Source organism: Anser brachyrhynchus (assembly GCF_964034855.1).
Source record: "Anser brachyrhynchus genome assembly, chromosome: 5".
Classification (NCBI taxonomy): domain Eukaryota; kingdom Metazoa; phylum Chordata; class Aves; order Anseriformes; family Anatidae; genus Anser; species Anser brachyrhynchus.
In genome coordinates, this window is record NC_137699.1 from 65,050,978 (window position 1) to 65,078,857 (window position 27,880).

The 27,880-nt window shown below is 48.4% G+C and overlaps 2 long non-coding RNA genes across 10 annotated transcripts in view; both read right to left on the minus strand.

Moving 5' to 3' along the window:
• The window catches only part of LOC308195913, a 71,579-nt gene extending 44,288 nt beyond the window's left edge, over nucleotides 1-27,291 (minus strand). For all 3 annotated transcript variants that reach the window (XR_013951914.1, XR_013951915.1, XR_013951916.1), the window contains exons 1-2: nucleotides 21,206-27,291; nucleotides 1-20,009 (exon numbers count right to left, since the gene is read on the minus strand). The exon at nucleotides 1-20,009 is cut by the window's left edge and continues 13,467 nt beyond it. This is a non-coding gene — a long non-coding RNA (uncharacterized lncRNA). The remainder of the gene's footprint in view (nucleotides 20,010-21,205) is intronic.
• Nucleotides 1-27,880, minus strand: part of LOC308195914 — a 314,751-nt gene that overhangs the window by 181,209 nt on the left and 105,662 nt on the right. The gene's annotated exons all lie outside the window — the stretch shown is intronic.

The following is a 27,880-nucleotide window of genomic DNA, read 5'->3' on the forward strand; positions in this document are numbered from 1 at the left end:
GACGTGGGTCTCTGTTCCAAGTATTCCTAATGAAATATGGAACCAAAAGGTAAATGTATGCTCCTCACGTGAGCCTGATGGTTCTCACAGAGAGGTGAAGATCCCCTCAAAGAGCACCTGCGGAGAGCACTGTGCTGTCAGCACAGGGTGACTGCATCTCACAGAGCACGGCTAGGATGGGAAGAGGAAAAAGGTGTCAAGTAAAGCCATGAACAGGGCAATTTATCTCTTCTCTATCTATCCCCCCCTCCCATGCTCCTCTTTAGGCTCACATTTCTTCACAAGCAATTAATTCCTGTGATATGTCATTTTAACAACTGCTCACACTTTTAAAGAACATTTTTCAGTGAAAAGAAGCCCATCAAAAAACTCTTTTTAAAAAATGGTTGCACATGAAAATGGAAAATATTTTATTTTTTTCTCATGATCTTTTAACTGATTTTCAGTTCTTTATAAGGAAATGAATTGTGACCCCCATTTATTCAAGTCAGTGGGGTTTTCATACAGAATTTGACAGACATGACTGGGCTTTGAGTCTAACGGAGGAGAATTCTGTTGTTTAACATAAACTGTGCATTAAAGTTTAAGCAACTACACTTAGATTTCCATATTGTTGGAGAAGTATGTACGTGCGTTTCAGACTTGGCATTCAAAGGGCACTCGTCCCATACTACGCTCCAGGAAGCCGAAGAAATGTAAACGCAATTCTTGGAGATGGGAGCTTTTAGATATTGGAGTTTTCCATCAATTTAATATCTCAACAGGCTTTGTCAGGGATTCAGTTGAAAATCACATATTGGGAAGGAGGAAGATTACCATGCCAAACTTAAGTATGCAATACCACACTACCAGCTTGAAACATTACTGATTACTTAATTTTTTGCTCAGTAAAACTACATAAAGCAGCACAACAGTAGGTCAGATGATTCAAATTAGATGTTAAAAAATGCTGTTCTCTTAGGCAATTGAAGGCACTGGAGTGTAAAACAAGACGGTATTTGTTTGAACCGAGGAAGAGGGAATTCTGTGATTTTCCATTATGGTGCATCTCTGCAGACAGAGCGGCTGCCTGCCCCGGCCCGCGCACACACTTTGTCTTCCAAGCGCTCCGGCTCGTGACAACTCACAATAACTCTCCCAGATCAGTTTTTAAAATTTTCATGCATGAAGTAACACAGCTCGAAAGCATTTATTTCTCACCTGCCAGTTAGGCTACATTACATACAACCACAATTATAACTTGGAATTGAGATAGGTCCCCTTTACACACACATTAACATTTGTTCTTTTCCATTACGTGGGTAAGCACTTGGACTCTGCTACACCAAAATCCACGCTGTGACTTTGCTAATACGCTTTACTGCTCTGACAATTTAAATGACCTTGAAGTTTCCTTCTATTAACCATGAATGACATAAATCTTCTATTACACACAAAAATAAAAGACAAATACCATGATGCCTTGTTTCTTTCGTATTCCGTACATCACCTATGGCAAGGGGATTGAAAATTGACTAAAGGATCAGAGTTATTTGGAGTAAGCCCCTTTGAAGCTATTTTCTGAACACAGAGGAAGTTTTTGTGTGAACTTTTCCTAGCTCTTGCTCCTGGTCAAGTGCAGCAAGGTTTCCTACTACACTTCAGAATTGCCCATTTTCCTGTTGTGTGATCACTCGTTCAAAAACCAGTCTTACAAATCTTCAGGGGCCCAAGATCACTGAGTTCAATGCAAAGCAGAAAAGCCGAAAAGCTCAATTCCCTGGAAAATGCTGCACTCCGTGCTGCCAGGTGCTGAAGGCAGTGAAGGCACCAGCGGCCTCCTGCCGACACAGGGGCATGGGCTGGGACGCTCCCGCACCGTCCGGAGCCTAACGGAAAGCAGAGGTTTGGGGAGACGTGTGTATGACGTGAGGGATGGGACGGAAATCTAAGCAAAAGCTGCAGGGACTACAGGCAGGGTGACAGCGCCCTGGCACTCCTGGGGCAGGTGGAGGTGAGAGGACAACTCACGGGGAGAAATGATGCCAGAAGCTCCTCGTGGGTGCTGTGCCGCTGTCCTAACAAAGCTCAGATGTGCATTGCGCCTATAATAAATTTTCCATTTTTGTCCTTGCCCTGGAGAAGCAGGTCTGGAACCATCAGTGTTGTGGCTGTTCCTGTAGGTGCATCCCAACTGACTGACCCAAAGTGGCTCGTGATTTCTGGGGTTTAGTTACCTGGACACCATGGTAGCTGAAAATAAACTACTTTGAAAATGAAAGACATGGAGATCGACTCTAATTAAATGTAGCTAATGCCAATGTGCATCATCCCAAGAGCTGGATCAGGGCATTTTTCTGCTATGGCCTGCCTAAAAAGTAAGCCTCGGACCCAGCAGGGATCACACCACACCTAAGAGATTTTCCACTGTGAGCTGCTGCAAGCCATCGCTGTCTTCACATGAAGTCTGGACAGCATTTTTCAAACACAGGCTAAAGCCAATAATGAGTTCAGCATGTAATTATTTTTTTCAGTCAGTCTGTGGTTCATATTCTTTGAGGAATTTACTTAATGAAGAGCTTCTGAGGGGTTTTGTAGCTACAGAATGAACTTTGTTAATGGTCAATAACTACCAAAGGAGCCAATTAATTATGGGTTTAAAAAAACTCATCCGTGTTGACCGTATTCAGTGACATCTGCAAATTCAAAAGCTTTAATACTGAAATATTAAAATATTAAATATTAAAATACTGCTTCATATACCTTTTTCTTCAGGCCAAGGCAGTCAATGGGGAGGAAAGTTGTTACCGCTGAGGACCAGAGATTTCACAGGACACCTGAACTCACAGCTCCTGTACGGACCCCAAGCTGCTGCCCAGCTCTGTGGCAAACACCCTGCGAAGTGCCCCTCCTGTCCCAGCTGTGCACCACCCTCACCCAGCTGCAATATCCTCCTGTTTCTGAGGTCTCAGACCCTTCCTCCTGATCCCTTTTACACCCCAGCTGATGCCTCCCAGCCCTGTCCCACCTGCAGTTAGTTTTGGTTTGTGCTTTTTGGTTTTTTTCCCCTTTTCTAAGGGACGTATTTTGAGTATTGCATGAGGAATTGGTTTAGAGTTCAACCCTTCTCCTAATGCAAAGTGACAAGATTGACTGATACGTATAAACTCCCTGGTGAAAGATGACACTAGATGATGCCAGAAGCTAAGCTGTAATAAATGCGCAACTGTGCAAATCATACTAATTTTAGGGACCTCTGGATAAATGTGCAGGTCTCGTGGATGCTAGAAAGAAAGTCCTCACTGTGCTGGTTCTCGTCCTCTCTACAAACATCAATCCTCTCCTTTGTTCTCTGATGACCACCGCACCCTGCCTGTGTATAAATATTTCATCTTGAAAGTCATTTCCTTGTGCCCTGTATCACACGGTAAGGCAGCTGAACAACAGACAGACCGAGAGAAGCAATTTAACAGGGGGTAGCATCTCTTGGTGGATTTGAAAAGAAGATCACAATCGCCTGGTGAAATAAGGAAAGCAAATTGACTGCAGGACTACAGGGGACTGCAGGGGAAATCTCGGAGCGTTGCAAGTCTAACGGGCTTATCCCCAAATGTAACTGGGGCGGTTTCAAGGGGCTGCCCCAGCAGTGCCTTCAGTGGCAGCGCTCACTAATCGCCGGCAGCGCCAGGTGCCCGCTGCCCAGCTCGGCCCCTCTGACCTCCCGGCACGCGCGACAAAGTCATAAAAGCTGAAACTCTCGGAAAGCTGCGGCCGTTCTCCAAACGTGTGAAGGGGAAGTACAAAGGAGAACACGAACCACAACCTATCACACAACACGTTTCAGATGAATCTCAACCCACCGTGGCCAACTGTAACCTCGGCGTGCAAAATCACCTCCCTTTAGTGCTGCTGGAAACGCACGCACACGTGCTGTGATAAAATAGGGGAGCTTTATCTCTAAATGCAGACAACAAAAAGCACTCTGATAAGAGCAAAGAATTTGTTTACTTCTAATGGATTTCTGCCACTGCAAAGAGAAATAAATGTCCTGTCTACTTAATATATATATATATACCTACATTATCTATGGTATTAATCTGAGGAAGAGAAAACTGCCCAATAAGAAGCTATAGCGTTTATTTAAACTTCACAGTATTTTCAAAGAGGTACGTGCATGTTCACAGACCATATAGCAAGTTTAAGGGGGTTTTAATCACTTTCAATCTTCTATGATTCTGAAATATTATTTGAGGACATTTGCTATCCATTTGGATAAAAACCAAACCAGAGCCTTACAATACTGTTACTTACTGTAAAGGCAGTAGCTGGGTCGAACCAAAAGATTACAGACTTTAGGAAGCTTTAACCTTGGTAAATCAGATCCTGGGACTCCTTTCCAAGCAGTGCCCAGTTGGATGATCAATTCTTATATGAGAACTCAATGTGAAACGCATCCGAAGCAGTAGCAAGACACCTTTAAAGATACATCTTTGCCAATTATCTGAAAGGTGAGCTACCTGCAGAAAGACTTGACAGGTGCTAATCTGCTACACAAAGACCTGTAAGAATATTTAACATGGAAATCTATCGCCTACAAGATTTCTCAGGGAAATAGCTGCATTGGTACAGGGGACAGGACTGATTAAAAACTGGGAAAGGACGTCTGGTAAAGGTTCACAGACGTGGGAGGAGAGAGGAATTGGCTGCTGGTGCCGGGATATCCACAGAGAGGACTGACATGTGCAGTCTGTGCAGCAAAATTAATGGTCTCTCCTACAGGTCAACGAGACCTGTAAGTCAGGGTAGGTAAGGGACCCAAACCCCTGCTTTCACTGAGACAAAATTCTGCAGAACTTCAGTGACTTTAATCATCAGCCACTGCTTACAGCCTAAATAAAGTTTATAGCTTCACGTTACTCTGACCCCAGCCTTAGGTACACGCTGTAGATTAACGGCATACATAATACAGTTGTTGTGATGGCCGCTGAACACTCACAATGATTTCCGTGGGAATCAATAAAATAAAGCAGCCCTCAGTTGGAGTGAATGGGAACCTTAATCAGGGAGGAAAGCCTTCATAGCAAGCTACATGGAAAAATACATTTCAAAGGCCAAAGGATCAGTAAGGAGATGGGTACGGCAGTGGGGGAAGGATTGAGTGCTCAGCCAAGAATGACTGCAACATGATGGATTTAGCCGAAACACACCTGGATCTCAGAAATGAGTAGGGCTGAACGACTGGTTATAGAGATTGGCTAAAGTGCACCACTTTGGGCTTAGAAGGAGCAACTCATATGTCAGAGCTGGAGATAACGGAGATGAACTATTTATTAGGGCAGTGTGGGACAGATTGAAAATTGCCAACAGTCATGGTAACAACCTCCATCACAGAAGAGGATGACAGACCATCAGCGAGGCCAGGGAGAGGGAGGAGATAAACCAAATGAAAAAGGTGTCTGTGGCAGAAGAATGCTACTGTTAACTGGGAGCCGTAGCTGCTCGGCTGTGAACTGCCACCTCTGGGTGCGCGGAGCGGCAAGGGCGCTCAGACGTGGCCATCCGCCCGTCTGTCACCCCCAGCTTTTGACTAGTTTGGACAAAACACAAAGGGGCAATAGGAAAACCAAAGGTACACAGTCCAGGCACGTTCACTGGAAATCACTGGCTGAAGAAGACAGAGCTCACAGAGACCTTCCCTCCCCAAAGATGGAGGATGGAAAAACGCACTCATTACATTGGCAGCTGCCAGAAGGCCAATTAAAACAACACGGGCCAGCTAATCAGCACCTGGGGCCCTGCGAGCAGCCTGGGACTCGTGCTCCCTCTTGCCCAGAGCCTGCCAAAGGACATGGATGAAGCTGGGGCCCCGCAGCAAGGGGACCTCGTGGAACAAGGAGCACAGGGCAGCCAGGCACCGTGGTCCGCAGGACTTGTTCCCATTCCTGAAACCCCTCCAGGGGCAGGGGACGTGCTACAGGAATCATTTGCTTTTTACTTCTATCGCTGACCAGCTCGGTGTTGGGAAGGATGCCCAACACCATCACACCTGGATCGTCCTCTTTCTTAAAGCACTGTGACTACAGCAATTTAACGTACTGAGCAATCACATCCCTTGGAATACGGAGTTAGTCAGAATTTGCCAAAAGAATAGTTGATGTGATCTTCAGGCGGTTCTCAAAGGAGAATATCTGGGGAGCAGGAAGGGACACACCAGCAGCGTGGACGTCGGCTTCTGCAGGCAGCTCCTGGCTGCGGCGGGCTCCCTGCGGGTGCCGGCTGGGGAGGCACGTGCGGTCCCACCCTGTCTGTCTTTCAGAGCCCTGCCTAGGGACGACTTGACATTTCGGAGCTCCCGCCCCTCCCCGTGACACTGCTCACTGGCAACTGTCACATAAAGGGATCCTGCTTAAGATTCAGGTTTAGTAATTGAGTCATGTTGAGAAAACCTCAGGGTGCCTGTAAGATTTAAATTCGGGAAAACCATCAATGTCAGCCCATCAAACTGTTTACAACAAAAACAGTCTACCTCAAATGGCAAATGAATTGTTTTATCTCCTTTGTCAGGGGCTTGCTGCATATAATTTAACACGACAAAGCACAGCGCTGGACTTGGAGAATAATAAAAACAGATGGAGCACTTTCTCATTTATGTGACCTTTTTGTTCCTTGACTTGAATCAGGCTGTAAATTAACTGCACTAAGTAACTAGTGCTCCCTATACACACCTGCTCACTCTCCTAAACACATGCAACCTTTCCTGCTAGGCTGTTTAGCTTAATGGTATCTCTCTGACATCAGACAGCTGTGACTTGGTGCTGACGGTGCTACGTAAACTGTGCTAATGGAACCTCGAGGCAACCTTGAGCAACAAACAGCAACCTTGAACATCAAGCAGACAAATAAAAACCAGGCTATGGCTGTTACGGTTGCAGAGGAAGCCTTGAAAATGTGAGCAGAGTGATCCTGGGTCTCTTGCTCTCTTTGTCTGAACTCCCCATTGACAGGAGAGCTGATGCGGGCAAAGGATGGATACGAGCAGAGCCGGTGGTGTGGACCTGAACGTGACGATCAGCACCACTGAGGATGAAAATTCTGCCGCTGGATGGAGATTTGCCACTTGTTACAACCTGCCAGAAACCTTTCCGATGTTTTCAGGACCAAAGGGATAAACACTTGTTGGGGATCAAGGAAAACATCTCATTCTGACAATCTCGAAACACTGATGTCTTTCTTATTGTGCCACTCAGGATGAAAAGTCGCTTTGAAGTCAAAACATTTTGACACTTCTGGAGCACACTGGGATGCTCTGTCAGTCTCAAATGTGTTTTCGTTTACAGGTAATGCATTTCCTGATACGATACTCTTCCAAAGTTTTTTCCAAAGAGCTGTAGCTTTTAGTGCTATCCTTTTACAAAGTCTCCACAAAAGCTCTACAACACTTTTATACTTCCATCCAACTGTGCAGCTCTCATTTGAAGTTTTTAAATGGATGCACTTAGGAAACTAAACTTTTTATATCTCCTTATTCATTAACAGCAGAAGACTGATCTTTCGTCTTGGCTCGGTTTGGTTCCTTTGTGTGTGATCTGCGTGAGCTGGAGTCTGGCTGGCCAGGGCACCAGTTACCTAATCCAATTAGTGCAATCCAATTACCACATTATGTTCCTCCTGTCCTTGCCATGGACCTCATGTCTACATACAACTTGAAAGACACCCTTGAAAGCTTAGCACGAATTAGTTCGCATATTAATATAGCGCCTGGATCTGCCTAGATCCCTCCGCATGATTACCGCCTTTGTGCCTTTACAGCGAGGTTTCTGAGAAGGGCAAAAGCAAAGCACAATTACACCAAGTGTGTGGATGAAAACTGAGCTGTACTGCCTCACTTCACTTTCTGCACAGGACGCGCGCGGCCTGAGTGCCCTGAGTAACAAACACACAGCGCTGGAAGAAAGGAAGCTTGGATTTGGACCGCAAGGAGCAGCAGCGAGGCCACCAGATCCCAGCAGCAAGAAGCCCAGGACAGATTACCAAACTCCACGCAGTGCACGCAGCCTGATTACCCGCCAGGGACCAACCCCTTATCACAAACCAACAATCAAACAGCAGGACCCCGTGCCAGCAAAGCATGACGGAAAACCACTTGTTAAAGGAATAACACCGGGAGACGGGAGCCCCCCCCTCTGCTCCATGCCGAAAGCCATTCCGTGAGGGACCACCTGCAGGAGCACCCGCTGTCACAAATACCGTACAGAGAACCACACCATTCTCTAGAAAGGACAGGAGCCCTACACCCGGGGAATCCTTTATGCGGTCCCACTCTGCTCCAGCGCCCCCCTCGTGCCCAAGCACTGGTGCTGAAGTCGCAGCCCCCGGTTCTCCAGGCGCTGCAGGGAGTCAGGACCCGCCGGACGAGGGCAGGCAGCCCCGTGGGATAACCTGTTACGGCGTCATGGACTGAGGAGAGGGGTGCAAGATCTGCTCTGTCTGAACGTTTTGTGGATGGGTCGGCCGCTGGAGAGAAGCTTTAAATGCCACAGACCTTTGGGGTGCTGGTAAAGACTTAAAGGTTATCGCAACAATTTTTGTAGAGATGCTACGAAACACAGAATTCATTTTGGACCAGTAAACCAAGAATTGCCTGATTAACATTTGTTGATTACAATATAACATGATTACAGCTCCTATACAACACTGCAATATACTCCACGAAACAGCAGGAGACCGTAAATGAACACCTGGTAATCAGGAATGAGATTCCACAGCAATAAACGCCGTGCAGCCGGGTCCTGGTCCCGAGCTTACAGGAACCGGGGGAGAAGGGGCTTTTGCTTTCCGTGAGCTTGCGACCAGGTCTCCATTAGCTCATAACGGCGGCATTTAATCGCGCATTTCACACTGTTCTTTGTAACTGGTTTTGTTCATTTAGAGCTCTGATACTAACAGCATAAACAACATCCATTAATAAGAAAACAAATGAGTTGCCAGCACTGTAGGGATTTCAATGAATTTTAAATTTTCAAAACAATATCTCTCAGTCCATAAGAATTACAGTAGCAAATCAATTTGCCTTGACTCTGGGTATCCATTTATTTGGCTTCTTCTAATAAAATGAGCACCAAGTGTTTATTATTCTAACGGTTTATTTACACCCCTTCTCACAAAGTTATACGTGGGGGCTGAGAGGGAACACTGTTAGGAGCCCGGACAGGTATTTGGTGAGGCTGGAGCTGCCCGAGGAGGGCAGAGGAATTAGCAGCAGCTTCCACACAGTGCCAGCAGCACTGGCCTTGCTCGTTTTTCGGCTCCTCTGAACCCCCACCTGCCCCGGCAGAGGGGATGCTGCTGGTACTCACTAGCAGCAGCGCATTAGCGCTTTCTGCCTGTACCCCGCCACCCCTGCCCCAGATATGCCGCACTGTGACCAGCCAGCCGTCAGGCAGGAGAAATGGGCGCCCTCCCGCTGCTCCTATTTGCATCCAAGCCGCGCGCCGCGGGGGCCGCGGGCAGCAGGAGCGCTCGGCTCGCCCCGCTGCACAGCCCCGCTCCCAACAAGCGGTGCCTGCTACAGAACGGGGCCACGTTCGTCCCCGATGTCACTTTGCTCACTGCGGGAGGATCGCACCGAGACTGGTTTGGGCCCATTACCGCCCTTAACATTCCCCAGCCCCCTATTTCTTTTCACTGAGCGCTGCTCTAAGTGGGAGCACAAAACTGCAGCTGGGCTTTGTTCAAGACTTATGATGGCCATGACACAGACTTATTTGGGCTCTGCTGAAGGCGCAGAAATAAGAAAATAAGTAAAATCTGCGCTTTTCTAGATCCACCATCACCGTGTTTTGCACATCAGGCTTACTCCTAAAGATTTAATTTTATACACAGTGGTTTAATCTGGAGCTGAAACCTGTTCTGAAAATAATAATAATAATAATAATAATAATAATAATAATAATAATAATAATAATCTGAATGCATTAGAAATCAGTGACCTGTTCTAGGTAGAAAGAGAGAGAGATGAAAAAGTGTTTTTTTGTTTGCGTACAATGGTTGGAAGACATTACATTACATTAAGCATCTACTCTAAGTACTTTTTTATTAGGTTGTTAAAAAAGGAAGAAGTTCCCAAACACTTCCAAGTCATAACTGATTACTGGAAAATATTTTTTGGAAAATTCACAACTATGCAGGTAACCTGCTGCTAGAAGCCGGCACACCGGGGACATCAAGTTGAGCCTTCTAAAGGTTGGCAATGAATTTGGGGATTTTTAAGTAAAGGCTATTTTTTCCTTCAACACTAAGCCATAAAACATTTCTTGGCAATGGTTTGCGCAGTGCAGGATGTTGGAAAGGAAAAAGAAGAGAATTAAGATCAAGTCATCCTGTGAGCAAAGGAAATCTAAGGTAAGCTCTCAGCACACACTTTCTCATAAGACAACATTTGATCCTTCTCCCCCTCGTCAAGTTTGGCTGAAATATCCAGAAGATTTAACATCTGGAGACAAGCTACATTTCCACAGATGTCCTGTTTCCTTAGAGATTTGGGCTAAAATCAACAGAAAATGAAGCAACCATGGGCAGACAGTCTAGTGCTAGACTGGCAGTGACAGGTTGTTGGTGACACTTTGTACTTGTAATACAGTATTTAAATCAATTTTTAAAAAGCAATTTTTCCTTATTTAAGGCCAAATACATGTATGAAACTATTTGACTTTGATTTTTCTATAATTTAGCTATAATTTTTCTATAATTTTGCTAGAGTAGAAAAATGGAAAGAGAAAACAGCGTTTGAAGGTATTTAAAGCACAGCATGATAAGCAGCTAATCCGAACAGAAATGGCAGATGTTTTTCCTGTGTCCAACAAGCGTAATTGCCCAAAAATTAGGGAACAAACTCCGGGGTGCAGCTGATGGGAGCGTGAGGAGGACGGGCAGACGGCACGGACACGGCACGGGCAGCCCCCCCAGCACCTCCGTCCGTGCCGCGAGCCCCCGGCCACGGGGGCCACCGCCAGCCGAGGGCCTCTTCCAGCCATTCCTCCAGAGCACAGGAGCAAACGTCCCAGTTTCCCTGGAGGTAGGGATGGGCAGTTAAAATCCTTTGGCTTCTACAGTTTAATTTTTCCACCTGATTAGCCAACAGGAGCAATCAGAGCTGTGCTTGTGCATTTTTTTCTTTGCAAGGATGCGCGGGTGAAACTCATGGGAACCGAGTCAGTCGTCTGCCCCAGCCTCACCCTTTAAGAGCCTCTTCCAATTTCTGCTTCATGCTCTGTTTTCTGCTCAGAGTGATGATGTGCAAAAAAATCCCTAAACGTCACCTGTGTTTTCTAAAATGTGGTCGTACAACACAGCTCTGCAGCAACAACAGCATGCAGCTTAGATCGTACTGCCAATATAAATCAATGGTGGTAGTCCCGGTTATCTGGAAATGAGATAAACAAGTGAATTTCAAGCACAGCACTTCTCCTCCAGAGGGCACATCGCCAAATGGACATTTGCCTTTCCCCAGAGCCCCCCTGCAGCTTTCGGGGTGCCTGCAGGACCACCGCCGAGCCCAAGCACCCCCCCAGCTCCAGCTCCTGCCTCCCGGTACAGCACACACCGTACACAAAGCCACTCTGCTTCCAAAATCTGAATTTCTGTCGCAGCGCTGAGGAGAAGGATGCCTGATTACAGAAGGCAGGGGAGGGCTGAAATACAGCCGGACGGTGCCCATTTCACACCGCCCGCAGACTGCGCCGATATGTCAACGCCAGCCAATGTCGATATCCCTCGTAAAACGCTCCCTGGAGACGGAGTCAGGTTCAGCACTGTACCACAGAGCCGAGATGAAGACGCGGGAGTCCTGGGATTGATCGCTCAGAGGAAGCGCGAGGTGCCGGCAGCCTCCTGCCCGGAGGACACTTGGTTAGAGCGAGCCCTCCCCAGAGCAGCCGCCAGCACTCAAACACCAGCCTCCACTCGGGGCCCAGCGCGAGAAGCTGGAGTCAAAGAACTGCAGGCAGAGGGACTGAACGGAAACCAGAATCCAGAGAACAAATGCGACTTTGCAGGCTCACCAGCTTTAAACCGCAAAAGGGTCGGTGCAGAGAGGTGCAAAACCTCCTTGGGAGCGGTGCAGTCAATGCCAAACCGTGGCCTAAGGCTTCCTGAGGAAGATTCACGGCCTTCAGTACCCGGTTCAGACAGGTCAGGCCAACTAGTGCACTTAGACCCCTCCAAACACTCGCAGAGGAGGCTGTCAGGTCCCAGAGGTGGAGCTGGCCCGTCCGGAGCACGGCACAACGGCTGGCGCAGCGCGAGCACGGGGGCTCGGCACGGGGGGCTCCCCTCCCACCCGCTGCAGGCTCCGGCCCGCCCTGCCCCTCCTCCTCCCTCTGCCACTCGCTGACAAACCCCCAAAGGTGCCAGAAGAGTTACTTTGGGTTGGATTACCGCAATCCCAGCAAACTCCCTTTGGGCCCTCGCTTGCACATGGGTTGTGTCGGGGAAGGGAGCAGGAGCACGCCATCGGAATTGCTTGGCAAAGCTCCGAAGCCTTTGCACACCCAGCTGGAGTCAGAGGGCAGCTAGTGGCAAACACGTGGCGCTTCTGAGAAACAGACATGGGCTACATTAAACTGAACGCTAACAAAATTCAGGCTTGAGTTTATTTCTAGAGTCTCCCTGAGCTGTTTTTATAACCTGGGTTTTTAAAGATTTACGTATATTTATTGCATATGTCATAAAAACTCTTTCAAAAGAGAGATTCATTTCAAAATCACAATTTTGCTCCACATTTGCGCACATAAGCATTAAGTATTTTATCACTAAAATGAAAATTCAATGAAAACTTCATTCCCAAACCAGGAAGCATCTGCAAGCAAGAGTCTAGGTATTTCTCCAGAGCTCTTGACTTCTGAATCTAAGAACGACTCTAAATCAATTCAGAGTCCTAAAAGGACTTCATTTCATAACTTCTGTGCCTGTGTACCACAGCCCTGAGCTCTTCAGCCTCAGTCATGCCCATTAATCAAAGATATTTAGTTTATCTATAATCTCAGGTGGTCAAGACACTGCCGGCACTCTGGTGATTTGTGCACAGATCGCACATGCTCCTGCGACCCTTCGCGAGGCTTTACAATACTGTTTACTTAGGCTTCAGCAACTCACAACATGAATCATCATCTCCGTGTTTGAGCTGTTTGCCTGCATTTCCTCTGTCCATAATCAATGTCACTGACGGCACCAGGCCTCCAGCTGGTGTTCTCCGCATTGAACACCCGCCTATTTAAGGATCCCATCATCTCCTTCTTTCGTGTCACGGGGTGGTCGGTGGCAGACAACATTTTATGCTCTGGCTGGGAGGACAACTGGGAAGACTCAAGACCTGAGAAGTGGCAAAGAAACCCAGCACTTCTGCAGTCAACCAAAGCACACAGTCTAGGGGTTTGGTTGGTGGGTTTTGTTTTTTTTGTTGTTTTGTTTTGTTTTTGTTTTCTTGTATTCTGTCCTGCAGAGACTTTATGATTACTCTTTCAGGCAATGCTGCCCTTAACCTATAACAAATACAATTCTAGCTGAACGCATGTTTGCTCTTTGTATAAAGAGAAGTCACGAAGAAACCTTAAGCCATTTCTGAGATGATCCATTAACTGACTGCTAATCAGGGGCCTGAAAAAACGAAGAATGTGCTATAATGAATTCCAACAGCATTGCCAGGATTATTGGTTTCAAAGTTCTGTGAGGGAGGGGAAAGAGACAATAATCTATTTTTCCTCTGCGGCAGCACTCCCAGGCAAAGCACCCTGGCTTTCACCTACTGCTCCTCTTCGTTCTGCCGTGCCTGCCGCCTCCGGCTGCTCAGCAGCTAATCCTGCACTGAATCCTCCTGCCCAGGTGGGGTTTGGCCGCTGCCGCCCCAGTTGCCCTGGAGGACAGCAGAAGGAGCGCAGAGGCCGGGCTGAGGCTCCCGCGGGGAGGACAGCAGAGGGCTGGGAGCTCCCGGCCCCAAGAGGCATGAGGGCATGCCAGGAGGGCAGCGGGCAGGGGGGGCTCTGCGGATCCTCCCTGCCAGCAGCGCAGCCTCTCCGGAGGAGCTGCAGCATGGAGTGGGGCTTGTTTTCCTTGCAGCCCCGTGTGACTTAATCGCTTTCAAGTGTTTGCTGCAGCCACATTAAAGGCCCGAGCTCTTTTCGAAATTGCTTATGTTCAAGAGGAAAATAGTACCAATCACCGCGGCACGGGAGTGCTCCTGTGATCACACGTGGATCTGGCTGCTTCACAGCCCTTCAGCTCACACCGATGCAAAAGGCACAGCAACTGGTGCCTATCACCCCTGAAAGCCTCCAGCCTGCTGTGTAATGGATCTGCACGAGAGCCTGCCTTCAGGTTCACCCCAGACTACTGAAAGGGGGCCCCCGCTGAAGCAGTTACAGCAGGCAGAACAGCACGCATCACTGTTTTCAGAGGGGATTTCGTCCTGAAGTCAGGCAGGCTCCTCGCAGCACACCAGGAGCCTGGGGGCAGCCAGTTTGGCCACGCTTCTCGGTGCTCTGAGCTGGAGCACGACCAGGTCCCCCTCCTCCCCCAGCCACTAAGAGATCTGCAGGGTCAAAACAAAAGCTCGCCTGAGGCTCAGAGAGAAATTTGCTGAAGGCAGGTGGCTCCTTTGGGTTCTGAGCACAAACCCCTTCATTGAGTAACTACGATAACTACTTGCCTGTGAACAAATACAGCAGAGATAGCTACAATAACCTGTAACTAAAAAGCCATAATTTCCTTCTTATACTTAGATGTATTTGCTCTTCTCATCATCTCAGTCACTGCTTGAAACTCAGCAGGTTACAAAATCCAGTTCTGAGGCTCTGCTCAGCTGATAATGCCTGCTAACAAAGGGCTTTTTGATTTCACCTCTCTGCAGGCACGACCTGGTGCCAAGCCAGACCTTCTTGTACCACCGATTTCTTTTCAGCCCTTTGATTCTTGACTACCCGTCAGCAAGGAGGCACGAACAGTGTCTGCAGTCTTCTGCTGTTTTACAACAGAGAGCACCGAGCACCTTTGACAGTTCTGAATGGCATTAGCACCGTAACATTGCTGCGTGAAGCCTTGCTCCAGCAGCTCTGCTACAGGAGATGAGCACAGCATTGCCCCGCCACGCACCCGGGCACAAACCCAGGGTGCACACAGGCCTCCGGCGGGCACGGCGGCTCCAGGGGCTCCCAGAGCAGAGCACAGCTCAGCCCCTGCTAAGGCACCTCTCGTGCTCAGTGAGGTTGGCACAAGCTGATCCCAGCAGCTTGTTCCCCCAGCTCATACAAACGCACCTGCTTGGAAGAATCTGCTGCTCTTGATTTAGTAACACAGCGTTTGGAGACTGTTTTGACATCTTCAGTGGTTTGCAGTAATTCTGGTCTTTTCAGTGAAGTACACCCCCTCTCCATCTCGTTCTGTGCTCGGATGATGCAGATGCCCGTATTTCACTTCTTGAACTCTTCTAACAGTCACAAGGCACGGCGTACCCGAGACACAGCTTCAGCGGCTTTCAGTTCTGCTCGTTTTATTACCTGCAGGAAATCTTAAAAGACATTTCTTCTCTTGACATATATCAATAAATTAGTTCTTTCTACAAGGACAAAAGCAAAATCCCTGTTTCCTCTGGGCCAGCCAAAGTTTTGACCTCCAACAGCTATTCAACAGGTAACCCTTATTCTTGGAGCTTTTTAAGGATCACCAAAATTGTCCTTACTTGTGCTGGAGATCGTTCTCACCGACACGGTTTGTCACAGCTTTGACACCTCTCTGGCCTTTCCCACCATCAGGAAGATCAAACAGAATTGTGTTTGTGGCCTTAGCACAGAGCAGCGACCAGCAGAATTGCCCGTCACGTGTCTGAAGCGCAGCACTGCAGACTTTAAGCACTCAGCTTTCTTCTGCCGCACACACGTAAAAGGACGTGCACTGAGTTTGCCAATAAACAGGCAGTTAGTTCCTCAGGGGCACTCACCACTAGTCACTATTCACCTCTCCCTCCCATGGGAGCACGCTGACCTGTTCCCCGGCAGCTGGACCATACGTGACTTCACTCTCGTCCCCAAACAAATTTCTGGCAGAACGAGAGAACCCCCAAGGCCTTCTGCACGCTGCAGGTTTTTGAGCTAGAGGGGCCATTTTGTGTTACTGTGGCTCTGGAGCTCATTACAGGTTACTTTGTCCCAGTGCCTTACGCAATTTGCAAGCCACATTTTTAATTCAATACAAGCTTTTGGTCTTTTCTCTAAAATGGGACCTTTGTTAAACACCAGTGTGGGTGCCCATGGATTTTCACGTGCCGTGCAACAACCATTTCATGATAAACTGACTGGTGGATTCCCCAGCTGGTCCTCCCCAGACAGTGACGCCATTGCTGCTTTTCCTCCTTCGTGTTCCTCTTCTTCACACAGTCAGCACGGATTTGCAAAGGGGAAATCACACTTCAGTGGTGTGCTGCAGAGCCCCGTACTGCGGTGGTCCAAGGTAAAAATTAGAAGAGCTGTCAACGAACAGAGCTTCCAGCTAAGGAACAGCCCTTCCCTTCCACGACAAAAATCTCCACCGAGGTTTTCCGTGTCCAGTTTCCCAGTCCAAGCTTTGCCAAGCTCCATACAGAGGAAAATCAGCCTCCCAGTCCTGCTGCAATTTCTGTGCCTTGTTACACACAGCAAAAAGTAATCCTAAGGCATTATGCTAATTGACTTGGAAATATTAAACTGTCCCCCACTGTGCACACACATCTTTGTCTCGTCTCTGCTGAGCACGGGGAGCTTCCAGCCGGCCTGTTTCACATCTGGTGGCGGTGCAGAAAGGAGGCTGACATCTCCTGGTCCTCAAGCCAATGACACCCCTCACTGAGCAGGGCCAAGCGAGAAGGGGGTGATGCTTTTGTGCAGGGCGAAACCAAAGCACCAGCACCGCACGGAAAACCCACTGTGGAGGAGCACAGAGACGGGACGAGACTGCCGGGAGTGGGAGGAAGCAAAGAAACCCTGCTCACATCTGCGTGGTGCACCGGGGCAGCGTGGGTGCCCCTCCAGCCAAACCCCAGCCTTCGGGCAGCACAACCTCAAACTGCTGTGCAGCTGCTGGCCCCACGGCCTGTGCTGGGGGAGCTGCCGTGGAGCACATCTGCATTTCCCAAACACAGGCGACGTCGTCTGCTTACATGCTTCATCGGGGGAAACGCTGTCCAGTTTGGTGCAACGGGGAAGAAAAGGCCTGAAGAGAGGAACAAGTCTGACCTAAAACGGAGCTGAGAGTTTGATTGAGTCTTCTGACAGGAACCATTAGGAGAGGAGCAGACTAAAGCAGTATGTGGAGGCTGCATCTTTCCATATGCCACAGGCCATAATTACTTCCCCAAAATACATGCTCAATGTATTTCTTGTTATCCAACAGCAAAGACCATAACAGCACATCACGGGGAGCATGGCTTTCCTGGGTGGACTGGGATCAAATGCCCTCCCCAGCTCCACGGGGGCTTTAGATTGGGCATTTTACATCTGCGTCGATTGTATCTTAATGTTCATTAACATAAACAAACCTCAGATTTTTAATGCACTTGATCTTTTGCTGAAGTCTAAAATGTGGTTCTGCGTGCATTTCAGGCACAGGACCTTGTCCAGCCAGCATAAAACTCCAAATTAAAAGATAGAGCAAGATTTGAGGAAAGAGACATAAAAACCTCACGAAATGGTCCTGTTAAAATATGCTGATCCTCTTCAGGCAGTGGCTGGTAGAAAGACAGGGTGTTTTTTATTTTAACATTAGACAAACAAATTCCTTTCCCTCTGCCCTTCAGGTCACAGATTCAATTTAGTATTCTTATCCTTCTGCATCCACAGGGGAGAATAATTGACTCACTGAGTGAGTGAATGGACTACATAAGCATATAATTTGTTAATTTTTAGCCCATTATCTACTAGTGATGATAAGAGCTAGCTGGAACTTGCAGTTGATATAGAATTCGGAAGGCAAACACTTTTTAAAATAGGCTGTTAAATGATTAACTTAAAACACACATTTAAGCCACTAATTACAATAATGCAAAACTTTTGACTATCATGCAGAACAGTCACCAAGGAAAGCCTACTTCCATTTAACAGTGGAGACAGAAGAACCAACATCACTTAGTATTACCTTGTATAATAGCGATATTCAGGGGTGCTCACTTACGAGTCTTTTGGGGGAAAAAATGGGGCAGAAGAAAGCAGCAGGTAGCATTAGACTTTTTCTATGGCCATCACTTCCCTCTCCCTTTCCCTCCCTCTTTTTACTGACACAAAGGCTACCAGTGAGCAGATAACTGCCAGGCTTTCCCACGCCAGCCCTTCACAGCCCGGCGGTGCCGGCGGTGCTGGGGACGAGCCGGATGGTGCGGGGTGCTGTGCGGCCAGGAAGGGCGAGCACACGGTGTGTCGGCAGCAGGCAGGCAGCCAGCAGGACCGGGAAGGGGCTGCTCCGGTCGGAGACTGCACCCCTGCCCGATGCTCTGCTCCCCCGGGGCATTGCCCACGGAAAGCCGGAGCTGCTCCGCAGGGCGCTGCCGCCGCACCGCTGCCTTGCTGGACCCGACGCGCGCGGTGCAGGGGGTTTTAGCCAGGCTGCAAAATGCGAACCATATTATTTTTGGATCAGTAAAACAATTATTAACACTTGAAAACGAGCTGCAATCTATTCAGTTATAATTTCTAGTTTCACTGTCAATGAGCTAATTTAAATTTTAAAAAAGTTTGCAGCTCCCTAATTAAATTTGCTGAAAGCTTTTCTCTTATCAGAAACACAACAACTGGAGTAATTCAGCTTTGGCAGTTGCCCACATATAACAACCTCCCGTATGTTAAACCCAAGAGTTATGGCTCTATAACAGCAACACTCAATGCATCTCAGTGCTTAGCTTAAACCACGGCTGACCAAAACATGTTCCTCTGCACACTTCCTATTTACAGCAGTTTGCACATCATTTTCGCCGAAGTTTTATGATACCGCAGTAAAACTGACAAGCATTAAATGAAGTCTCTGTTTTTATGCAAGCTCACCAGGTCCTCCACCAAATGCTCGGTTTTAATTGTACTTTATTATGAGTAACGCTGTGAATAGATCCTCATCAAAAACTCGAGTGTGCAAAGGGTGGCACACTGACACAGAGATGTCGAAGCCCTGACCTCAGAGGAAGGAGGAAGTGGTCAGCTGGCACCGGGTGCTACCAGGGCTCCGACCATGGCTAGCAGGGGCAGGCACAGGCCAAGCGCGGCTCCCCCTGCCCCGGTTAATGCTGGGAGCAGAGATTTGGCTGCAGCAGGACCCGAGCTGGCTGCACCTTGCCAGGAAGCTGCATCCCAGCGCAGCCGGGCACGGCTCAGTACCTCGGTGGCACCATGCTGATGCCCTCCCAGCCGCAGGGTGCAGAGCCCCAGGTGCCAGGATGCTCCTCACTGTCTGCACAAACGCTGCTGGATCTCAGACAGCCCAGGGTCCCCGTACCGAGCCACTGCCCAACACCCTAGTGAGGCCGAGCAGGAGCTACCACAGCTCCGGGGCTGATGCTGTGCCCACGGGACACACGGTCACTCAACCCTTGTGGTTCGGCCTGGGGAGGAAAGGCCCCATGCCGCCACGCACCCCTCCACGAGCCCCAAGGCTCCCCAGCACACCCGGCTTGGGACTGGCACTCGAGTCCTTCTCCAAAAGCGGGGCGTCAGGGGGGCTTGGAGTTCAGGCGGCTGCATTTAGGAGGCAAAAAGTGAAGACTGGCAAATTGCATGTTAGAAATTTGCTAGCAAGAGACGAATAAATTTTTTATGAACCCAGCCTTCATTAAGTCCAATGCGCGCATCGCAGATCAGTTTGCAAACAGCTCTCTCCATCTGATTGTGCCCCCCTTCGCTCGAGGAGGCCCGCCGTAACGCGCTGAATCCATATGCATGCGTCTTCACAAAGAGAAACATAATTTGCCTTTGCAGTTTGCTGGGCTCAGTGTTCCTACTTGCTGGTCCTCAGGTGCTAAATAAAATCTACAAGAAATCAGAGAAGGCAGCATCTAAGTTTATAGCCCCGGCGCTGTGGCAGGTTACTGCTCCGTTACACCAAGTGCCTGGAGGAAGCATTTGCACCCAGTTTAAGAACAACAAATAATAACACAAGCAATCAAGTTGACAGCGGAATTTTTATACAGAAATACAGTTGCTTAAGCACTTTAAATATAATGATAGCTTGGGTTAGCAGGTGCTCTTTAATACCGAACTTCACTCAGAAAGAGGCTATTAGCTTCCACTTTAATTTTTAGGTGGCAACTTGTGTTCCCTCAGCATTGTTCCCCGGCAGCACAGGAATTATGGCTGAAACACGCGGCCCCACCACGCGTCTCGGCCACGACAGACAGCCTGGCACTGTGGGCGGGTGTACAGCGCTCACTTGGGGAGACACCAGCCACTGCCCAGCCCTCCCACACCAAACCTCAGCACTACACAGAGCTCAGGAATTACGGAGGGTTGTTTTGAGCAGCCCTACCATAACCCACTGCAGCGGCTCTGCACGGTCATCCCCAGCACGGGGAAAATTGCCCAGCAGCAGCAGCAGCAGCAGCAGCAGCAGTCCAGCTGCTGACCCCCCTCTGCCCCGCGGCTGCAGGTCAGCCTGGCACAGCAGAAGCCGCTCTGAGGTCATTTCTGAGGATGTCTTGGGGAAAAGGACTAATGATGCAGAAGGACTTTACAACGCTCCTTGCACTCCACCAGGCCTCAGCTCTCCTGGCAGTACGTGAGAAACGCACGCAGCCATCCTTTGAACTTTGACGCCTTTGGCAGGTGCTGCAGAAAGCTTCCCCCAGGAGTCCATACACCAGGCAGCATCTCATCCTTGCTCACTTCATTTTTTTTCTCTTGAGTGCTCTCTCCAAGTCACAGCTCTTCAGGTCCACCCACACAGCAGGACTACCAGCACGGTTCTCGTCTCGTTGCTGTGACATCCTGCTCGGGACCTTGACAGACGCAAACTCGGCCTACTAAAACTGCAGCAAGCCCACTTCCCCACACTCTCCCGTCCCTCACCTCGCCATCACGAGCAGCAGCGGAGCGGTGCTGAGCGCTGCTGACCTCACAGCTCCTCCATCTGCTCCCACCCCCAGCCAAGCCATTCACGTTGGAAAACCGCCTTCTGCCTACACAGACCCAAGGAGTCAAAATTTATACTAATAACAGTAAATACTCACGGGACTTGCAGAGCCAAAACCCAAAATGCGAAAGGAGTTGAAAAAGAGCCTGAGAAGACCCCAGGAGCCTGTTTTGTGGTGCCACGAGGAAACGGATTTCCTTTCCCCAAGGGATTTGGCCTCACGGTGACGGCACAGCCCGCAGCTGAGGCAGCGGTGCCGGGCCCGTCCCTCCCCGTGCCACAGGACCACGCAGCACTGCCGTCAGGCTGGGGGAGGCCAGCCCCCGCTCACAGCTAATCACACCCGAACCAAGGCCAGGCTAAGCGTCTCCCACCCCGACCTTCCCCCAGGGGCAGCGCGGCGGCACGAGGGCAGGGACAAACACGGGCCTGGGTGCGCGCTGCGGCCTCGGGGACGGGCTCCTCGGAGCGAGCGGGGTTTAGCTTGGGTTTCTCTACGGTATTTCACAAAGAAATGCAGGAGACAGGAAGCGTGTGGTTTTTGTTCTCTTCCTAAAGCACCCTGGAGCATCGTATCTCAGCTCCTGATCAAAATCAAACGACAGCTTGGGCTCTTTTGCGAAACTTTTCTGTAGATCTCGATCCTTAGATGCTTAGCAGAGCACATCACAAATTATTAATAAGTGAATTACATTTCCCCATGCCCTTTTATTAGACTGCTCATCAGAGCCCAACCTTCAAAGCCCAGCAAAGTGCAATGCTTGAAAAGGGACGGGTTATTTATGTGGCTATATAAGTCTTGTCATCAATGACAGCTTAAAGGCAGCGAGCGTACCTACAGCTAGTCTCACAGACAGAGCTTGAATTAGTCCAGACAGCAGCAATAACATCTCTAATTATGGAATGAGGTAAATAATTCATTGAACTTCTTTCAAACAGAAAGTGGAAACAAAACGCTCCCTTTCTGGGGAGCTCGCCGGCAGCACAGCAAGCGCAGGAGACAGGCCTGGCAGGGGGCACCGCGCCGCCCGCACCCACCTGGGGCTCCAGGCCAGGGACCGAAGGCAAAAGCTGCCGAGGCCGGCGGGTGTTCCCCTGCTCCCCAGGTGCCTCTCTCCCCTTCCACATGAGGTACAAAAGGTTGGACAGACTGAGATGTCGGGAAACCCATCCCGTGGAAGTTTTCTGCCGGGACTGTCTTACCCAGGCTGAACTCCCCGGGGAACACAATGTCCTGCCCTTTGCCCAGTGAGGCGCTGGATTAAAGAAATCTCGTTAGCGTCATTACATATTCAGCAGCCTAGCTGTTATAAAAGACCATAGTAATTAGTCCTGGTTTTCACCTCTCTGATTACAGGTCTCCTCGTGAAAAAGACAAAGAAGAGGTTCCCAAAACGCAATCGGAGCACGCGTGCAGCGCGCTGTACCTCCCCCAGCCAGGCCCATCGCTCCTTCTATCTCATTACTCCGAGTAGTAGATGCACATGTTAATAGCTTTGTGGAGCAATTTATGAAGAATAATAGACTGTTTAACTGCGGCAGAGCAATTGAAATGCAAGCTTTGAACCTCTGCAATGATTCTACTGTACGCAGAGTGAAAATTAAAGGTTCGTTGTTACAGAGGAAACGATGATAAGACACACTGTTCACGTGGTTATTGACGGCCCCACCACTGACAAACAGGCTGTTAAAATGAACGTGGAGGGGTCTGCAGCGGGGTGAGGTGAGTTGCGGGTGACCCACTGGCAGAGGTCAGTGACACCCAGGACAGGCAGGCAGGCAGGCTGCAGTTCCTCACCATCCATCACCTCCCGTTGGAAAACGCCACGTTTATCCGTGTAAGTGCACTTTCAGTAATGCAGACATCAATTGCACACACTTGTTTTTCCCTCAAACCTTACAGAAAAAAAAACAAGTGCACAAACAGCAGCATTTATAGATCTTTCTGAGTACGAAGTGTGTCTGTTGGGGTTTCCACGGCCACACACAATCAAAAACCAGGTTTGCGGGGCTTTTCCAGTCCACAGCAAACCACCCTGAAACATAAGGCGCTAGCTTCCACTGATGGCCATCGGTTCCACTACGAGCTGGGCAGCTCTGTTTCATCTCCGCTTTCTTCTTTTCGATTTGCCTGCAGAATTTTTAGTTTCCCATCTAGTTAATACCTCAACATGTGAGATGCTTTAGTGGATGCGGTTTGACTTAAAACAATTACAGCTTCCCAGTTTAAGCGAAAATGCCTCTGCCCCGCTCCCCCCAGCCACCCACCGACGCATTTCCCAGGGGAACCCCGAGCTCCCCGCGGTGCCGGGGGCTGCCTCCCCGCGGGAGCACCCGTCGCAGCAGGGCTCCCGTCTCCCACCTGCTGACTGGAGTTTCCAAGCACACTTCACAGTCCGCAGTTTCTATTCCCTAACTTCAGGCATCTGCCCGGGTGTCCATTACTTCTAATTTCTGAAAATTCATTTCAGATATGAAACATTCGACTCACAAAATGACAAAAACAGTTCTCGATTATACATATATACTTTTAAAACCAGCATTTTCTGATGAAAAACATTCTACTGCATGTTGTCTGATCAACTCTACATGCTAATCCGTTTTCCTAGCACATCACATGTCCATCCAGCAACTCTTCACGCTGTTTTTTTCCACCCTCAGTTAAATGCAGTGAATGGAATATGAGGCCCCATTTTACAGTGACATTTTACTGCCAGCTTTCTAGTAAACTCTTCCTCATCTTTGACGTGCTCACCAACCTTTCCTTAAAAAATGCCTCTGCTTGCTTTCTGTTCCTCCCGTAACGTCACCTCTTTCAGTCTCCTGTTCACAGCACAAACCACTGCCAGGCACCGAGAGGGTGAGTCAGGATTTCTGTCTCTCATCTTCTGTGACCAAAACAATGACAAAATATTTTGCCTTTTCTCAGTATGATAAGTTTGTGCTTTTCCTACGCTCATGTTCGTGAGCCAAAGGGACAATCTGGAGCTGCAGTTTTTTCCTGACATGCACACATATGTCTCGCTAGGCGTTTGATGCCCTAACCTTGCTCCCTGGTTTCGGGCGTCTGTGCTGGTTTTGCTCAGGATGAAATCACGGTGCTCGGTGGGGGCAGAGAGACGGCTCCTCGGCGCATCCACGGCTGGGAGGCTGCCCTCCACCGCCCCCGGGCAGAACATGGTGACGGCCCCGTCACTCCAAACGTGGCGCTTCTGCTTTATTTTAGCATCACTGACATTTAAAATCCCCGTGCAGTCACGATGTAAATTCAAATTGGAGGTCATTCAGGGCTTACTCTGAATACTTGCGGTACTTCACATCTGTTATCTCTACAAATTCAATAAATGCAGTAAAATAAAGGAGGCACATTTATGAGAAATTCTGATGCAACTGATCAAATTAATATTTAACCCCATTGTACAAAAATTAGAGATATACATACAGATTGCAAGGTTAATTGCATTTCACAAGTAGGCCTCCTCTGCGAGCAGCGCAGTATGTACATTGCTAGAAATGTGCCTGACTGATTATCATCAAACCCAATATTTTTCTCGACTTCACCTTCTAACTACAGTTGGCTTATTAAATATTTTGTACATTCATTTATGCAGCAAGCACCTGGCATCCGCTTAGTGTAACACAAAGGCTGCATTTTCTAATAAGATTATAGATTGCGTTATGGTTCTAGAGCACTGTAAATCTGCGGGCAAAAAGAAGCGGGCACACACTTAGCGGCAGAAGTAGAAGCGGTCCATATATCACAGAAAAAAACCAGAGCAGGTTCCCCTCGCACATCCGCAGTGATGACTGCGGGTCTGGCCCAACGTCGTGGCTGAGAGCTGCCCCGCAGCCCGATGCTGCGGCTCACACGGCGCAGGGCTGACCCCGCGGCGGTGAGGACCGGGCTCACTGCGCCTTCGGGGCTCCTTGGCCACGTTTACCCCTCTGTCACTCTCCCTCCTCTCCCTCTTTTTCACTTTAGGCACTTTCCTCTTTCTTTCGTGTTCAGTTCGGTAGGAGGTCCGGATTTCTGCTCCTTTATTAGCACTGGCACAATGAAAATGTTTTCCTTTCTGATGTGAGCCTTCTGCCCGCATCGCAGGGAAGGTGCTGATTAAATCGCCCCCCCTCCCCAAAACCCTGTCGAAAGGAACGTCAACAAACAAACCCAGAGAGCGGCAGTGTGCAGGTGGATACCGAGTTACGGGGATTAACCGCAGAGGGAAATAAATTGGGATTCTCACTGAGGTCTGCAAGTCTACAGCAGGCAAACCACGTGGAAACACCAAGCGCCCCCTGTAAGGCCCAGTCTCCTCTCCCAGCCACACCAGGCATTTCCACACGGGATGGGAATTGGCCTTTTCGAGGCAGACCTGACCTGGTGTAGCCTTCACCGAGCAGCAGGGCTCTTCCCAGCCCAGGGCACAAGGACATGGGGAAAGCTCGGGGCATGGTGGTGCCTCTGAGGCTTAGAAATCAAAAGACACCAGCCAGGCAAAAGTAGATTACATCAGTTGTGCTGATCAGAGAAACTTATTCTTCCTAGCAGACTTATCTGTATCCGTTTTTTCTCTGAAACACTTGATCATAAGGACAACTAAGAAATGGAAATGGAAATTTTCGAGAAAAATTGTGGAAGCTGGTTGAAAACAAAAATCTAATTCATAATTCATTTGTGGAAGTCTCATCTGAACAAGTTTTCCAACACTATTCAAGCTGGTTGAATAATTCAAAGAAATACCAATTTATTCAATCAAAACGATGGCAAAATTTGGGAAATCTGATTTTCCTCCGCATCCCTGGGTTTGCATTAGCATGAGTGACAGCAGATTTGTGTCAGTGTCAAGGAAAATGAATCAAGGCAAATAGACACGGAAAACTAAACAGAATTCAAACCAGCCCCATAAACTACACTGAAATACAAATATAGAAACCCCAAAATATGGAAAACAAAAGCACTGCACCATAAACCTTCAAAACAGCTGCGGGATCAAGCTGCTTTTTGCCTGAAGAGACGGAAATGGAACAACTCAGTTTCTGAAGCTCGTGGTTCTTTACATTTTGCAGATTCAGCCTTCTGCCTAATTTTTACCAGTATTTTGCTTATTATCATCATAATCTCAGAGAAGCTGTATTAGCAATTTACTGCTTCAAGTAAAAGAAGGAAAGTGTTTAATAAAGGAGGTCGCCAACACTTCTTAATGCGCTCAATAATCCTGCAAAGCAAATACAAAACATCACCATCCTGAACTGCGGCTGAAGGACTGCAGGTGACAACAGAAACTGCAAGACCAAAACAAACTGAAATTCAGTTCCCTGAACTCCAGCTAGCAAACATATTCCTCGAAACAGCAGGGGTGAAAGCTTTGCACAGGAAGAGGATTTCAGAGGAGCCTGGTTAGATGAGAAAATATTTGATGCTGACAGGGCTGGCAGGGAAATCCAGAACTCCACTGTAGAAGGGGCTGCTTTCCGTGCTTTGGGAGAGATAGAAAAGCTGAAAAATATACGGGGTGGCTGTCTGAAAGAGGCAGGGATCTAGCACTGCCAAATAACGTGCAATATTAAATGTGTCATGACAAATAGACACTGAGAACTGCTAGAAAAGTCAGGCATGTCCAAACAACATGGAGCAGTGCCCCGGAACTGACTCTGGGAGCACAGGACTCGAGCTCCTCTAATCTGCCATTGTCTGTGAAAACAAAAGAAAAGAAAAAAAAAAAAAAGGAAAAAGAGGGAGGACAATCTTTTTTCTGACTTAAAATAAACAAACCATAACTTCATGTCAGAAGATGTACTCTACCCGTCAGTCTAACAGGTAATGGAGCCGCAGCCCTGCCCGTTCATCACCCGCTCCCATCCATCCGTGTGGGAGCAGCCTCTGAGTCCGCCGTCCTCACACCTTGTCCTTAGGAGCCCGTGGCAGAGAGGTTTTTACATCTCACCTTGTAGGAGCACATACATCCACATCACAACCGCGTCCTTCAACCACAAACTCCCCGGAGGCAGGAGCGTCTGACTGCGTGCTGTGAATGTGCCGGGCACACTTGGGGCACTGTAATAACACCAACAAATTAATGCTTGCAAGGTGTGAAAGCTGTCACTGTGCAGGCACTGGAGAAGTCCAAAGGCACGCTATTACTGCGAGCATGGGTCTCAGCACACGGCCACACAGTGCAGCTATTTGGGCAGAAAAGACGAAGAGAGAAAAAATAAATAAAATAAAATAAAATAAAATAAAATAAAATAAAATAAAATAAAATAAAATAAAATAAAATAAAATAAAATAAAATAAAATAAAATAAAATAAAATAAAATAAAATAAAATAAAATAAAATAAAATAAAATAAAATAAAATAAAATAATAAAATAAAATAAAATAAAATAAAATACTTTAAAATAGTTCATGTTGCCAGAGCTGCTCCCACAAAGCAATGCCACATGCTAGATCTGCAATGCCACACGCTAAACCTACCAAGTGAGGTTTGCTGTTCTGCCAGTGCTGCAGCAGTCTGCATTTGTTGCCGCGTGTGGTTTGCGAGCTGGGGCTGACGAGGCTGAGCCAGACGGGAGCCGGGCTCACAAGGCTGCTCCTGTGCAACCCCAGCGTGTGCCATGAGTTACCACCACAAGCGCAGTGCAGCTAGCTCGGGCTGGAGATGTCAGCAGGATGCAGCTGGTGGTTCCTGATAAGTACTCGAGTACCGCCAGGCAACAGAAGCTGCTTTTCAAGGTTACCCACCCTGTCAGGCCCCTTAAGTCAGGCACAGAA